General features: G+C 33.1%; 1 long non-coding RNA gene across 2 annotated transcripts; it reads left to right on the top strand.

Moving 5' to 3' along the window:
• Positions 1-572: 572 nt before the first annotated feature.
• On the top strand, positions 573-6,075 carry LOC147490696 (uncharacterized). 2 transcript variants are annotated; one of them, XR_015198587.1, is made up of 6 exons: positions 573-2,729; positions 3,729-3,896; positions 4,886-4,983; positions 5,228-5,259; positions 5,383-5,459; positions 5,861-6,075. It is a non-coding gene; the product is annotated as an uncharacterized LOC147490696 (long non-coding RNA). The 2 variants fall into 2 exon arrangements; XR_015198586.1 differs by having other exon boundaries at positions 573-3,896.
• Positions 6,076-10,302: the final 4,227 nt, after the last annotated feature.

The following is a 10,302-nucleotide window of genomic DNA, read 5'->3' as shown; positions in this document are numbered from 1 at the left end:
TTTCTCTGTAATACGTATTCTAAATCAGTTACTTTGTCTTTCATTGTGCAGAAGCACTTATCAAATGGAAAATCTCCTTTCAAATAGACACTAACATAGTTTACCATCAACTTCAGTTTCTTTTAAATTTGCTTGCCCATTTTAATTACATACTCAATTCAAAAATTTGTTCGAACAACTTATTTTACTTGGTTCTGCAAATCTTAATTTTATTTTTCCTTTCATAATTTGAAAAGCCAGATTATACTTTAATTGAATTTTTTTATTGCGATAGTCGATGTAATTTCTCATAGGGTCAATCCCTTATTTAAACGGTCAATTGGTATTGTTTGTTTAATCTATCATTGCTAACGTTTGTAAGGTATCCTCAGTCCTTTAAACTAATGGCGAACAACCAATTGAGACTATTTTTTTTTTTCAAGCATCTAAGATATTGTTGTTATCGTACAGTCCGTATGAGAAAATACCCCAAACATTTTTATGTCTCTGAGTAAGAAAATGAAGCAAAGTCCTTGCTGATTGATATTAACTTAATTATTTATTTTTTGGTTTACTTTTGCAGGTTCAAAAGGGAGTTAAATCGCGTGGTCAAGCTATTGAAACACAGAGGGACATAGAGGGTTCCGAATGGTGGATCATGGGAATGTACAAATGGTAGTACTTTGTTTTCCTTATTAGTGGTACTAAGCATAGACAAGTATTCAAAAAATTTACGCAACTTTAGATGTAAATTCTTTGATAGGTCGTTTAAAGGTATAATTTAACAAATGAACATGTGAACAATACACGGCGGTTTTCTAGCCACGCGTTTTCACAGAGAAGCTAACAAGGTGGTTGATACCTTAGCAGTTAGCATCTACTTGCTGGAGTTGGGACAAACTGATGGTGTTTGCATATCCTTTTCTCAGATAAAATTGCAACTCAATTTAGAAATGATACTCAAGACATGATATTTTATAAAACAAACTTATTCATTGTATTTTCTTTATAGTAGGGATTTTCATTTCACCACAGCTTGAGTTTTGCCAAAAAGTAAAAGAAAAAAGAAAAAGTATTGATTGTATGGCAAACATCAAGTGTTAAAGGTCTTTCTTCATTCCTTTTCCAGTGGTGTAAATTGATTGAATGGAATGAAATATCTTTTCTTTAGCAGAAGAATATGTAAACCAAAGTTCTCAATTTGAAACTCTACCAGTGTTGAAGAATAGGTGGTATGAAAAAGTGTGTTCAAACTTAGTCACTGCCTATATATAGCTTCATGGGTGCTACAATTGAGGGGGAGGGAGATAGAAAGACATTGCAGGTAGGAATATTACACTTTTACATAGATACCATGAAACATCTTTTGTTGCCTGCTTTTCGGAAGGACAACTTATTGTTACAACCTTAGGCTAAATTTGTATAAAAGTTATATACTCATAATGACTATGTACTCGCCTAATTGTTTTAAGGGAGTGGAATCTTGGATGTAGCCTCATTCTTACATCTTTGTAATAGATTTGTTACATTGATCAAGAATAACATATGTTCTTTCTACTTATTTTTGTTTAATATAATTGATAATAGCACTTTCTAATAATTGTGTGTATAAATGTGTACAAATGATTGGAATTGGTGGTATTAATATTATATTTCACAGTTCTTATTATATAAACAAATTTGTCTACACCGGTTCTTCTTTTTTCAGACTTTAGCCCCCAAACAAATTATAAAACAATATCTAAAAATTATAGAAAGTATTTCAGCTGGGAGGTGATTCTAATATACGGATGAGGTATATATAGTGTAGAGAAAGTTGGTAATATCATCCGTGTCTTCGACACGAGCAATACCTAGATGGGAGCATATGTGCGGTTGGGATCGTTTTGAAGGAATTAAATTTGTAAATTAAATTGACCCTTTATTAACACACTTAATGACTCGAGAGTTTCACTTGAATTTAAGGGGTGTGATAAATGACACAATGAATATTAGAAACTCTTGAGTTTGAGAAGAAATGTCATACACAAAACAAATTTAAGTTGAGAAATTTGAGGAGTGCATTAAATTATTAAAAAACGCTTCTATAGCCATATTTAATTTGTTTTTAGTAGTCACCTTAAAAAAAAAAAAAAAAAAAAACATCTCAATGTCTTAAAGGGGATTTTCTCAAAACTCCCTTCATTTTCTCAACGCTCTTCTCCAATAATAATCATAACAACACCCATCTCCTTCAAGTATGACTCTGGCTGATAATTCTTCTCCTTCATTTAATCTTTGTGTAACTCCTCCATTAAAGATTATTGAGAATAATGAGCATCTTCACCTCCTCTCTGTTTTTGTGTTTTCTCCATTTCTATAAATTGTTATTACTTTTTCTCTCCCTATTTGCCTTCTCTTTTCAGGCCTTTCTAGTTGGCAACTCTAGCATCACCAATCCGCACATCTAAGTTATTTTTAATTTTATTTTTTAATTTTCCCTTAATTTTTTTTGTTAGCATGCAATTTAACCATTTGGGCACCCACTTTAAGTCTCATGGTTATCGTTAATGGCCTAAAAAGCCAGGGATTCTACTTGCATTGTATGACTATTATTTGTTTGTATATATACATTTGTTTGATATAGTTATATGCCCACTATTTCAGCAAAAATTCCTCCATTTCCTGTCTCCTATTACATTTCCTCTATCTGAATTTCTTCTTCTTAGTTTCACAGGCATAGGTGCTTGAAGAGCTAGTCTATTTAACATGTTTGTATTCTTCCCTGTTTTTTATACTCTTCAAGTTATGGAATACTTATTCTTAATTTCTTATTCATTTGTTGATGAATACTCTCTTATAGTTAGTCTTGGGTGAATCTTATCTATGAATCCATTAATGATATGGACTCTACCGTTCATCATGAACATGAAAAATAGATGAAAATACCTAATTGATATAAGGGATTTATAGAAACTCTTGTGTCTATGTTTATATGACATATTTGAAATGAAGGTGAGTAGGGGAGGTCAGTTAATTACATCAGTTTATGTAAAATCAGATTCACAATCTTCTTCTAGTACTTGCGTTAATTATTGGTAAAATGTTTTATTTTGTTATGAAATTTGGGTTTGTGTCAACCGTGTTGCATGTGGGTACATTTCATGATTGCTCTATAAATTCCAGAACTCTCTTTATCTTTTCTCTTTGTGCTTCCATTTTAATCGATGAGGTTGAAAAAATGGGAGAAAATTCTACCAATTTGAGGAAACAAAGAAGAGCAACGATCAGAATTCTGACTACTATTTAGAAAATTATACTTCTCACAGTCTTCATTTCATCTCTTCCTTCTTTATAGCATTGGTGTCATTCACGTTGGTGTAAGTCGCTTCAAATTTAGAAAATTGTTCTTCTATACTTTAATATCTATTTTATATTGCCAATATGTATATAATGGTGTCGCTACAAAATTTTGTTAGCACTTATTATCTTAATCCATTTTCAAACAACTTTTATTATGCGTCCAATCTAACTTGGCTCCAAGTTTCTCTTTTGGTCTTGACAATTTAACTTGCCAAATGAGTCTGCACACTCAAATGAGTAATATTTTAATGTGGAATACATATTACACGAAAAGTAGTAGCACATAATATAGGACGTGTCAATGTCTTTACGCGTGCAGTTAAAATATGATTATTACATAGTGGTATTGAATGAACTTACATTAGTTGTTAGCTCATCTCGATTGAGTTTGCAATTTGTTTGTGCAGCTGAAGCTCTTCCTCGCTTGAAATTTGTTTTAGCACCCTCTTGAAAATTATTTGCAATTTGTACAGCAAATTCAAGAAACAGTTTGGCTTGTCGTGTTCTCTTTTTCCTATCCTTCTACAGTTCTACAAATGCATTTGTTCTGTACAAGAGCAAGTCATCATCAAGAGGTATTTACTTACCAATGTCTGTTATGGTTGTTCATGTTTTTCGTATATGAATTAGTCAATGTCCTGTATTTTTTGTTTCATACGATTGATTTGATATTGTCAATTTTGTGCATTGCATATACACTTCTTGGTTAGAGAACTATTTTTTCAATATCATTTTTATTCTTTTATTATAACTGAATTTCATGTTTTTCATAATCATCATTCTAAAATGAGCATATGTACAATTATACATACTTATTTTTGTATAAAAACTCAAGTACATGTTCCTTGGTTGGAAGTCCAACGTAGAAATGTTTTCAATTACTGAAAAGTAAAGAAACACTTAACTCCCAAATCTAGGTTTGTTTTTCCTATTTTTCTTTAAGCATTTTATGTTTATGGTTAGCGATCTTTTTGTTCTTTAAATAGAATGTAAGAATAAAAAAATATGTGATTCTTTGAATGATGTCAACTTTTATGAAGTCTACTACACAAAATTAAAAAAGAGAGTGGAGTGTTGATGACGAATAAGGAGTGGACATGGAAGATGGAGTTGATGCACTCTGGATGGAGTTGTAGGAATCAACGTACATTATAGAACTGATGTTATGGTGTTCTCTATGACCGATTTTTTTTAGGTTTCCAGAGAACTACATGCCACACTGTGTGGCGGCTAGAATTTGTTTTTTTTTTTTTTTAAATTTTTTTCCCACACGCCTTTGACAATGGCGGTTGGAGAGTTTTTAAAAAAAAATCTTTCCAAAACTAAACCAACATATTTAGCATTACTTTTGTCATAGTAACGTTGACGTATGAAAGTATTTTGTTCTTTTGGAATTTCGTCACCCCATTTATATATCTGATGGTTAACCTCTATGATGTCGAATGTTTGTTAATAATTTGATTTTTGTTTGATTTACAAATTCACAATCTTTGACAGCTTTTGATTGAAGAGTTTTATGTTTGGTAGCTAACAAAAATTGAGGATTCACTTCTATGATTTCTAGGTTCATAAGTTCAAGATTATCATTAACATTGGTCGTACGCATACTCAAGATGCAATACTCTTACTCTTGGGCAAGAGTTCAGTTACTACTCTACGCAAGTAAGCATAGTTTTTTGTTTGCAGTGTGAACATATTGTATTTATTAGTATTCTTGGAGATTGTATATGATAAGATATTGGTGTCTCCTCAAGCCATAACTTCATTTTTGTAAGAAACTGATAATAAAATTGTTTCCGGGTAAACTAGGGAATTGCCAGTGTCAATGTGTCATGTTGTACTCTACCCCGGATGGTTAGAAACTCAATTTAAATATTTTGAGCTTTTTTTCTCTCTCCCCTTGCAGTGGTAGGGAATGCATGACATCTTTGAGTTAAGGTATGCACAATATCAATTCCTCATTGTCAATTGCTTATAGTTTGATATTGTAGTGGATTGGAATTTGAATTGTTAGAGGTTCAAAATGTCCTTTTGGCATTAAGTTGTGACAACTTGGTTTAGTCTACCACCCATGCTCTTCAAGGGAAGGACAATCCTCGATTATGCCAATGAGCTTCACGAGAAGAAATCGAATCAAGGTTTCTTCATTCTCTTTGAACATTTTTTTTCGTAAGTTCAACTAATATCTCAAAACCTAAATAAAATTATATATTTTATATTTTTTTTTTGTTTCTTCATTCTCTTTGAATGGTTTTTGCATAAATTTAAAACTTTAATGTGGCTATTTTATCGTTGTATGCCATCATAATGCTTCAAGAGTCATAGTTGCGGATGATATCCATTTTTCTAAGATATATTTTTTAGGTATTTACTGTCACTTTGCATTATAATTTGATGCATAAGTTCGGATGATATGACTCTGTTAAACATGTCATATATTTCTGGATAAATTTCATTATTTCTCCCGCATTACCTGTAAGAAATATACGGGTTTTGGGTCTATGAATAAATCTTTGGTTAATTAGTTTGGCTTTACTAGGTGCTTTCATGCAAAGGTGGGATGGCCTTGGCATGCCAACTTAAAGCTGCTCTCAATTGTCCAATGCCAAAGGTTCTTGGTGTCTTCATTGCTAGGCTGTCCTGACTTAATCTGCTATATATCTTGACTACCAAAGTGATGTGTTATGTCTTGGGAACCTCTAGGTACGACTGTAAGTATTGTTTAATACATGTTGAAGTATGCCCAGGCTCATATATAGCTCTCCTTGCTTTTACTTGCCCTCGTGTAAATCTAACGTCCATGATGGATTGTTGTGTATTTGCCAAGTATTTTTTTTAACAGTTCATTTGTTTGGTTAATTAATTTCCACACTAAAAGCACTCTTACTAATAAATAGTACGGTTTTAAAAGGTTGTATTGAACTTTCTACATGGTATTGCTAAGGTTGTATTAAACTTTCTACATGGTATTGCTTTATAATAATTCTAAGGGTTGGGTTTGATGGTCATGGCGAGTCTTGGGGATTAAGCCCACTTTTAAAGCTCACCTATTTAATACAACACAGTATAAGCCCATTTTCATAGTGTATTGTGCTATGTATTAACAGTGTAGTCAATTTTTTAATAAATTCGGAGCCAATTTGGCTTGATACATCTATCTTTATTTTGTTTCCTTTGGGCATGAACGATGAGTTGGAGTTTTGGTGCTGCTCAGTAGTAATGGACACGTTTAGAATATGCTTCGCTATGGTCGAACATGTAAGTTAATTGAATGAAAGTCCTTAATCACTAATAGTTTGGTTTGTAACAAGCTCCAAGTTGGTATTATTTTTTGGTTTCTTTGTAGGACTCCCAACTTATTTTTTTACGTGAAGGCTATTTAATTACATATGGCACTGTTATTTGGTAGTTATTTCATCTCTAATCATTGGTTATTCACACTAAACAAAATTTTGTTTTGTTAAGTGCCTTGAGTATATTCAGAATAGGGGATCGTTAACTGAGCAATGATTGCGTTGCCAGGCTATAGTAAATCTCTCTCACTTCTCCTTTTTTGTTCTATATTCTATGAAGAGTTTTCCAAGGATAGATTTGTTTACTGCTCATTTGTGTGTGTGTACCATAGTGAAGGTCAAGGAGATTAAATGGGGGCCACCTAACCAATTAGTGTAGACGGGTTAGCAAATGACAATTCTGGCATAGCAGGTTTAGAAGTGATATATAGAGATTGTGATTGTCATACTTGAGGTGTTATGCATGAATATTGGTATTGACACAAGCTCTGTTCGTGGCTGAGTGTTTGGCGATTTTGAAGTGCATCGAGGAGTGCATCCTAAAAGGGTGCAAGAGACTATGGGTGGAATAAGACTTTGTGGCTGCTGTGATGGCGTATGGATTTTCAGAGCTACTGTAGTTAGTTAAGCCTAAATGGTTAAAGTGTTATAGATTGCTAGAATTCACCAATTTTCAGTAATTTCAATTCCTCAAACCAAATATAGCCTAAATGAACTTGAATAAATTCATCTTGACTTCTTATTGTTTGATAACGACTTGAAATTTGTTACAATATTTGCACATTTTTTCCCCTTTTCTGCACGGAGTTAATGGAGTACAAGACTTGCAAATGTATTCCGTAGAAGAACTTGATGATTTTGTTAAGTAGATTGCAGATGTGATGAAGAGTGGAATTCTAACCCAGTAGGTGGCATGTGTTGAAGGCAGTAAAAGCAATTTCTGCCCTGCTCTACACCAGTATATAATTCAGTTAGCCAGTCAGTTTTGTCAGACATTTGCTTCCAAGTTAAATTAACAGAGATCTTTTTTTGTGGCTAACGCAAGGCATTTATCTGTACTGCTACACTTTGATAAATGAAGTTGCATGGTTTATTCGTTTGATAATTCGTTGGTTGTTCTTTAGCCTTGATTAACATTTACTGCATATTGAATGAAACACAATTGGAATAAACCATGCAACTTCAGTTCCATAATTTTATCAAACGAATTATGAAACCTACAGAAGTGGTTCCTAGAGAAGAAGACAAGTCTATACTCATTACTCAATTCAATAATCTAAGAACAACCAGCGGAACATGCCTTGGAGCTTTAATCATTGATTTAATGCACATTTATACCAAATTAATCAATATTTACTAAATTAATAAATATTTATGGACCTGGGCTGGGCTACAAAACGCCCCAAATTTGCTATGCGAGATTGCACCATCTCTGCTCGCCTCTCTCCTCCTTCATTCCCACCTTCCAAACTCTCAAAGAAACGGAAGCAGTTAATATCAAAATATAAAATGACTATCCACAACTGTGAGTTAAATGTTAGTCATTCAAATTACCACATATAAACATTTTATTTCTCGAGCCAACTTTTGACTACCAAAGAGACAAGAACCACTGAAGCAGTTCTCTTTCTTAGTAAGAACTTCAAATCCCATTTTCGTTGCTGCGGGTGTTATTTTTTAAAATTAAAAAGTTTTAAATGAAATTTTTTTTTAGCCTTGGGGATTTAATATAAATTTACACTATAAATTTCCATTACCATTTGGTTATTAGGGTTTTTTTGCCAAAGCAAAACTACTTCATTAACTTCTTAAACTGTCCACTCTCCTTAAATCTTTCATTCCAAATTCTCTTATAGCTTTTTCCCTCCTTTCCATTTGGTATAAATTCCCTTTAAATTGCTTGCTGGAACCTTTTAGAAAAACCTACAAAATGTACGAAATAAAATGGCCCTATCTGTATTTCTTTAGTGGGATGTTCATATTATATTTAACATTTTTATCATATCATCTAGATAAGAAATTCTGTTTACCTGCTTTATTAACGTGTTTTCTCGGTGTTTGTTTAGGATTTTTGGTAAAAGCTAGGTGTTTGAACTGTCAGTGATCGACTTCAGTTAGGCATCTCTTTTCCGTCTCTAACCAGCAACGTCTCAGGTAACTTTTACATTACAGATTACTAATTACGTATCCTTCTTCATTGGCCACGCTTGACGAAATGAAGTTTTGCTTTGTTTCTTACTGTTTTTCTTTATGTTGATCGATGTTGTTAGTCCATTTTTTCCATGTCCAGTCAATAATGATCATCATCGTCAAACTTTGATCTAGTATACGAGTCTGGTGTTAGTCCAGTGTTGTGAAGTATCTGTGGAAAATGACTATATGGTAGTTGATGCCACTTTTGTTGAAATTTGATTGATCCAATTTGCTTGACCACTAGGTAGGGTTTTTTTTTAATGATGAGCAAGCACTGAGACAGTGAAAAGTCTCTGCAGTGTGCGGCTATGTTTCTACCTTTATTTTGGTTAAGGAAAAAGCCATTCTACATATTGTAATGCTACACTAATAAATGTTATTCTTAATAGGAAAGAACTTAACTTTCCTGATGCTATGACCGAAAAAATTGACTCAGTAAGTATTGCATAGTTGCGGTTCATTAATGTTTTGATGCAGTCTTATGCTGACGAGTGTTGGGCCTTGAATCCTATATGATATCACCCACGTAAAAACTCTGCCCCTACGGATAATTTTCTGTCTTCCTTTGATACCTTCGCAATTTCTATTCCAAGCCCTTGATCAAAATCCATAGTTGCTTCAAATTGCTCGAAAAAAAAAAGTGTATTTGATCATTTCTTATTTCACATTAATGAGAATATCTAATTTTATGGGTTAGGCTTTGCAGTATATCTCACAAACCTCAAAATCTTAGCCTGGAATGAATCTTTTCAGTGGTAATGTAGAAAATATTATGGGGTGACATAAATATTTGGTCTCAGTTTCTGAAGACTAGCGTAATTTACGCTTTCATTCTATATTTCTTTACTTCAGTTCATAACATGCTCATTCAAGATTTCTCACCCCACTCAGAAGCTTTATATGCATTCAGCGTTTAGTATAGCCATTTTAGTGATATTGGAATATTGGTGTTACATTTGCTGCCCTGATCTTTCTGTGTGTCTCAGCCATTAAGGTATTTTTAGTATTTCTTTGAATTTGCACAAGAGTTAATTAGGGAAGAGTCCTGGAGCATGGTCTTCAAACTAAATGGGTCAAAGTTGAACCAATACGTACTGAGCATGTTTTAAGACGTGGCTGCTTATAAAGCAAATGCCATTTTTGTTGCTAAAAAAATCCGTAAAAAGCTATCCGTTTATATTTACCCGAGTATTAAATTGGTATTTCTAATTTTTGTTAAAAAAAACTATATAATTGATGACCCTCCTAATAATCATGATTCTACCACTGGCAAGTGAAGTAGCATCTTTCTTGAAAGTGGAGTAGTATATACTTCAACAGCATGTTAAAATACCTAATCGAAGTAGCTTAGTTTTCCATCTTTTCTAACTGTTCCTTTCCCAATTCATGTTCTTAGTTTGTTTGTTCTAATTTAGATTGGTCCCTTATAGGACGAGCTTTGTTTCACGAGCTCTTACATAAAAGTTGTGAATGGGCCACAAAACATGCTTTGCTA

Source organism: Coptis chinensis, chromosome 6 (assembly GCF_015680905.1).
Source record: "Coptis chinensis isolate HL-2020 chromosome 6, ASM1568090v1, whole genome shotgun sequence".
NCBI lineage: Eukaryota > Viridiplantae > Streptophyta > Magnoliopsida > Ranunculales > Ranunculaceae > Coptis > Coptis chinensis.
This window is presented reverse-complemented; position numbering and strand designations above follow the sequence as displayed.